This window comes from Carlito syrichta, unplaced genomic scaffold, assembly GCF_000164805.1.
Source record: "Carlito syrichta isolate Samal-C Ts95f unplaced genomic scaffold, Tarsius_syrichta-2.0.1 Scaffold309850, whole genome shotgun sequence".
Classification (NCBI taxonomy): Eukaryota; Metazoa; Chordata; class Mammalia; order Primates; family Tarsiidae; genus Carlito; species Carlito syrichta.
The window spans coordinates 543,031-549,739 of record NW_007253946.1 but is presented as its reverse complement, the minus strand read 5'-3'; positions in this window follow the sequence as shown (position 1 = coordinate 549,739).

Below are 6,709 nucleotides of genomic sequence, written 5' to 3'. Positions count from 1 at the left end.
GTCAGTGCGCAGGAGCACCCTGAGAGCACCCGACGCCCGCGGGAGTATCCTTCCTGCCTGAGAGCACCTTGCCCCCGTGGGAGCATCCTGCCCACCTGAGAGCACCCTGCTTGTGTGGGAGCACCCTTCCCAGTGAGCCAGCCCTGGGCAGTGTGGCAGCTCCCCGCACCTGTCCACTCCACACTCCTTCCACCCGCTCAGGCCCTGGGAGCCAAGGAGCTTTGGACGTGCTGCCAGAAAGCTCTGGAAAATGTCTTTCTGTCCCCCTCACCCACCCCGTGCACATACCTGTGGTGAATTTCTCACCAGGGGGACATGGAAAAACCAGCTAGGACTGCAGTGGGGCCTGGCCCAGGCACCCTCCCCGCTGGCTTCGCCTGGCCGGGGACAGTTAGGGTCAGTCCTGTCCTCATCGGGGCGGATGCTGGCTCCGCTGTGGCCCTGGCAGCAGGGTCGGGGCACCAAGAGGAACCTGGCTGCCACGCCAGCTATGCTGCCTCAAGGCTCCTGGGAACAGAAGGCTCGCCCTGCCTGCCCTGCTCGTGAGGAAACTGAGGCACCAGGGTGGGGCTTGTCTGCCTCCCAGCTGTCCCTGCTGGTCCAGGTGCTATGGCTGTGGGTCTCTGGGCACACGCCAGCACTTGTTGGATTGCAAGCGGGATGGCAAATCCGTTGGACCCGGGCGCTTGGCAAGGGTGAGGAGGACTTGCTGTGGAGGGCACTCGGGCGATGGCTCGGGAGACAGATGCCAGGAGCGCAGGGCAGGCGCGCCCACGGTCCTCGCGGGGGCCCTCCTATCATGGCAGATGCCACACAGCCAGCATGGCTGGGAGCATGTCTTCCAAGGGGAGACGCATCTCACGCTGCAGACGCGTCAGCCGTCTGTCCTGGACGCCAGGGATCTGGGTCCGGGCTGCCCCTCTGAAGCGTCCATCCTTGGGAGGCGGGGAGGCACCCACCTGACCCCAAGAGTCAGCTGTCCACGGAGTTGTGAGGATGCTGGCAGGACCCTGGCTGTGGAAGGGTCTCGGGGGCGGCCTCTCCTTGACCTCGCGCTAGTTCAGGGGGTGTGGCACTCGCAGCCGCTCCGCACACGTCCTTTCTTTATCATCCCCGGAGGACAGGCGTCACAGGAATGTCACTCTGTGGCATGTGTGGAACTTCCTGGACTCGCCCTGTGCCCTGCTGGCTTCAGGGCCACATTCTCTCCAGGTGAGGGCCCAGCTGAGTGAGTCCTGTCCTTACCCCCTTGTGAGGACGCAAGCCCATGCCTGGGGAGAAGCATCATCAAAGCCAGGCGCCGGCCGCTATTTCCAGACACTCTAATCCCGCGACAATGTCCCATGACAATGCCTTTATTTTTACTCTGCGTGCCAGGGGTGGGTGCAGCGGCACAGGCTCCATTTGAGAAGCTCAGGGGAAAAGTCGTCTGTCAGGGCTCTGGGCAGTTCAAGGTCACTCATCCACAAAAACACGCTTGGGGACAGAAAGTCCTGATGTGTCTTAAATAAGCTGCTTGGAACAGTGAGCGGCTCCTTTTTTGCAAGAGTGAATGATGGTAAGTGACGCCTACCCACGTCTCCCCTGCCATGACCGAGCCCCCTCCGCTCCTGTTCTTTCTCCAGCAGAGGAGGGACACCAAACCAGTTGAGGCACCACCCAGACAGGCCTGGGGGACATAGGATGACCCAGAGCTTGGGAAAAAGTGAACAAATAAGGAGGAACAGGGGAAGGACCGAGAAGACTTCCCGACCCGGGTTCCAGAGACCATGCGGACAGCAGCCCAGCGCAGGAGGCTACGGTTCCAGAGACCAGGCGGACGGGAGGCCCAGGGCGGAGGCCACAGTTCCAGAGACCACACAGACAGCAGCTCCGGGCAGAAGGCGAGACCTTGCGGACGGGAGGCGGGAGGTGATGGCACCAGAGACCATGCAGATGGCGGACCAAGCGGGAGATGATGGTTCCAGAGACCATGTGGACAGACAGCCCAGGGTGGGAGGAGACGCCGGCGCTGCCGACGGCCACAGTCAACCAGCAGACACCTTTGGGCCTGAGACGGGCAGGCCTGTGGGGTCGTCTGGTAGGCCTGTTGGTGCTGGCAACACCTCTGAAGGGCGGCAGGAGGGCGGGCATGGGGTCAAGGTTCTTGGGACTCCTCCCGGGAGGGCCACGGCAAGACAGCGTTCTCCAGCTTCATGGTCCCTTTCTCACATCTGCTGTCGTGGTCTTCTGTGATCACTCTCAGGAGACTGGTGGGAAGCAACATGCAGGATGCCCTGCAGCCTGTCGGCGTGGGCTTCATGGCTCTCAGTTGCATCCCGGCCCAGGCACCAGGTGCAGTCAACGTATGACACGTGAACACGGGGAAGTGGCCGGTGGAGACGCCTGAGGGCGGGGGACCTCTGGGCTAGCTGAGTCGCAGGCTCCGAGGACAGAGAGTAGACACGGCCGGCCTTCCTGCTGCAATGTCACAGATGCACCCTCTTATTCGAGGATGGGCTCCTCGGTGAGGGCCTCGCTGGCTGCCCACGTGCTGGGCACGGCGTCAGAAGCCATCTGGGCTTTCCCTGCTGGGTGAGTGGAATCTGATGGGCAACTCACTAGGTGCTCAGGTGGCTCTGAGCCCATGTCCGTCCAGATGCCACAGCTGAGAGCCTTCCACGCGACACCCCGGGATGTGCTTCTCCTACTCCCCCTTCCCGGTGTCCCCCGAGAGTTCCGGCATCTTGTGCCTTTCAGCTGGCGCCTCGCCTGTCCTGCCCCACCGGGTGGCCGTGTGTGGCTGTGTCTGAGTCCCTCCCCGCCTTCCCTCGGTGCTGCAGCGTGAACGTGCCCCAGAAGCTCACGTGTTGAAGGCTGAGGGGGCATCCCGCCATGCGGGGCGGTGCCAGGTCAGGAGGGCGCCTGCCCTCTGCCACATGCCTTCCCCTCCCACCACGGGCAACCCTGTGGACGCTGGCGCCATGCCCCTGGATGCCCCAGCCTCAGAGCCGCCAGCCGGGAAATTTCTGTTCCCTGGAGGTCACCCAGCCTGCACTGTTCTGTCAGGGCGGCAGAAAACGGACGAAGACACCCGTGCCCATTTCTGTGTTTTTCTTTCCATTTGCTCCCCCATAGTGTCGGCTGTTCTTGGAGCTGTTTATTGTAAAATAAATGAAGGTGCACCTCTTAAATTACCCAAAGGAAAAAGAGTTTTAAAAGTAGCACAGCCTAAAAATAAATTACTGTGTACTATTCACATCCTAGTGAATAGATATCTTGAGGCTACTCCCCAAATTTGGAAAATATAAACACCAACAATTACTTAGAGCACCGGTGGGTGTTTAATCCTGCGGTTTCATCAAAATGGGTGATGTGTGTCTTAGGCTTTCACAAACCTAGTGTTTCTCCAAGATACTTCTTAATATACCAGTTTGGCTTTTAAAAAACATACTGAGCATCACGCTGGTTTTATTTTTGGCATTTTTGTTTTTAAAGCTAAAGAGAAACAAACATTGTGCCATAAAGTAAAGGAGAAAACATTTCTATTCTGGAAGCTGAGCCTTCCTCACGGCACCCTGGGTGGGCGCATGGGCCAGACGGCGCCACAGAGGGCCGGGCCAGCTCTGCCCGTGGCTTCCTGTGTGTCGGTGGGCTGATGCCTCAGCCTCTCCAGGTCTGGGCCCCGGGGCCCTGGAAACCCCATCTGGCCGTCCTCCCAGTGCCACGAGCCCCATGGCCTCCAGGGACACACGTCCCCTCACCCGACACCCCGGGTCCAAGGCCAGGGTCGCAGGCCTCCTTGTTTGCCTTCTCCTGGGTGCTGGGAACCGCCCTTTCCGCTCTCACCATGGAAAGTCAGATGTCTGAGACAAGAGACACAAGAGCGAGCTCCAGTGCCCGCCCCAGCGCCGCCACGTGAGGGCCCGTGTGTGCCTGCGATGTAGCACTGCTCAGACGTCCACGGTGTCTTGACACTCATGCAGAACAGCATGACGTGCCCCGGCCCTCGCGTGGCTGGCTGACCTGCTAGGCGCCCAGGCGGCTGTCCGCTCCCCACGCAGCACACGTGCCCACCCACTGCTGTGGGTGTGTGTTTCCGGCCCCGCCACCCTGCCAAGGACACACACCCTTGTCCCCATGTCACCAGCGCACGGGCATGTGCTGCACGCAGATGCCAGGAAGCAGAACTGCTGGCACATGAGTGTGTGACCTCAGGTGCTGTCACCACTTGACCACAATCGCCACCCTGAGTCGTGCGTGTCACCTGCGATGGGAGGATGACTATTCCCCGCAGCCTGCTGCTGCCAGAAAAAACAAAGCGTCCTCAGGGAGCCTGGCAACCTTGCCTGTGCCCACAGGCAGTCGCCGGTCCCCGTCCTGTCTTCTCCCGTCCTCCTGTGGCCTGGCTGTCCTGGGTGGAGGTGCTCTTTAGGAGGCCAGCCTTCGTGCCCCTGCGGCAGTGTATCCCATGTGCCACAGTGCTCAGAGCCAGCCTGCCTGCCCTGGCACCTGCCCAGAAGCAGCAGTGTGTGACGTAATGGCCCTTTTCAGGCCCCCTGGGACCGGGGGCTGCTGAGCCACCTCCCACTCTGGGACCATAGGACACGGCTGGGTTGCCTCTGCCTTGGTGGTTTTGCTGTTTGCATTTCAGCCCATGAGTCAGCTGGTTTATTTTCACACAGGGTGAGGCTCAGGCTCACCATTCACCCAGTGACCACTTCTCAAAGGTGGAAAGTCTCCTTGGACCTGTGCTGCCCCAGCCACAGGGGCCCTTCCACCGCCATCTTCCCCCATGCCTCTGATGCTCATGCCTTTGGCATCGCCCCCAAACCCGTGCAGGCCGGCCTGCCAGGAGTGCCCTCCGTGAGGCCCTCTTCCCCCAGGCCGCCAGGCCGTGGAAAATCACTGGGAAACAAGCCTGGCCCTCCTCAGCACCTTTTAGAAGAGGCCACATTTCCACGGGCCTTGCTTTTTCTAGTTTTGCCAGGCACCTGGGGGTGGGGTCAGGTGGCCAGAGGGAGGAGGCAGAGGGGTGTCCTGGCAGGACAAGGCAGGGTCAGCTTAGCGTCTGGAGAGTGGGCCTGGCTGTCCCGAGGACGCCTCCCTCATGTGGAAGCCACCAGCCTCCACTCGCCCTGGGAGCACACGGTTGCGTGTGAAGATGCCACCCAAGCGCCTGCCCAGCTGGAGCCAGGACCACCCGGCACTGGGCTCCACAGGCAGGCCCCGCCTGGCCCCTCGCCGTGTCTCCATCCGTCACCTCCCGGGCCTGTCCCTCCGCCCCCCACAGAACTCCAGGGCTGTTCAATCTGCCGCCAGTCACCGCCAAGACGGGCCCCACACTGAACCCAGACACTTGCCCGTCACTGTCTCCCACCTGCTGAGATGCCACCCACACCCCAGCCAGAGGCAGGACGAGCCCAGCAGGGCTGATGCTTGTTGGGCGCCACTCACCCTCTGGCCCGGCCCAGGGTGTCCACCAGCCTGCAGGTCAGAATTTGAGTCCCAGACACAGCAGATCCTCCAGAGAGGCCATCAGTCCTGAGAGAGTCCCCAGCCCCCTCCATCCAGAGGCCTTGCTGCAGAGGGAAGGATGGTAGCACAAGCCCCCGGGCCCTGGGAAGAGGAAGGGAGGGGGCAAGGGAACGAGGTCACCAGAAGAAGGGTCACCAGTGTGTCCCGGAGGCCCAGCGGAGGCAGAGGCTGGAGGGGAGCTGAAGTAGGAATGTGAGCAGGCCAGCGGGGTCCTGGTGGCCTCCATGCGGGAGACTCTGGGTCACTCGGGCCCTGGGTCACTCGGGCCCTCCCTTCGTGGTGAGGACACAGGCGGCACTGCCCACTTCTGGTGTCCTGAGGCTGGGGAAGGCCGGATGCAAATGACGCCTCCTCCCCAACCCCTGCACAACCAGCCCCCCACTGAAGTCACCCGTCTTCTTCGTCATCACGCTCCACATTATCCTCTTCATCTGCCCCCCAACGTCCTGCGCCTCCTGAGTTGAGGCCCACACTGCCTCTTGCTGCAAGTGGGCAGGGCGGTGTCCAGTCCGCCCTGCCAGGCACCCTCCTCAAAGTGGCTGCGTGGCTTCTGTGATCAAAAGGCACCTTACTGGATAAGTATCAGGCTTTCTGCTACTACTATTATTATAGTATTATACTATTATTATAGTATAGGGACAAGGTTTTGCTGTCGCCCAGGCTGGAATGCAGTGGTGTGATCACAGTGCACTTCAGCCTCGACCTCTTGGGCTCAGGCCTGGGTGCCGGGACGCTGCCTCCCCACACCCCAGCCCCCCCTCCGCCGGCGCTCCTCCCGGAGACGGCCCCTCCACGAGCCCAGCCTCAGACCCTTGCCCACCCCGGAGTGCCTGGGGCCCACGATGACCGCCAGCACGCCACTCCCGCCCTTCAGACTGCGACGCGCCGGAACTTCCCACGCCACCTCCTGTCGCGTTCCGGGAGTCTGCCCCGGCCACCACCCAAGGCACGCTGTGCCACCTCGCAGAACCCCACACGGACCCATCAAGGACCACCGGGAATCCTCAAGCCCGAACAGGGTTGGGAGACAGCTGTGCGAAGGAGCCAGGGAAGGGAAACAAAGGCAGGCGCTCCCTCCAGGGAGGGGGCGAGCTCCGTGGTAAAGTGGGGCTTCCAGCCTTGGCGCCACCTGGGCCACGTGGCCACACCTGACCCTCACGCCCCGCCCATCCACTCTGCCACGCCTCCCCCA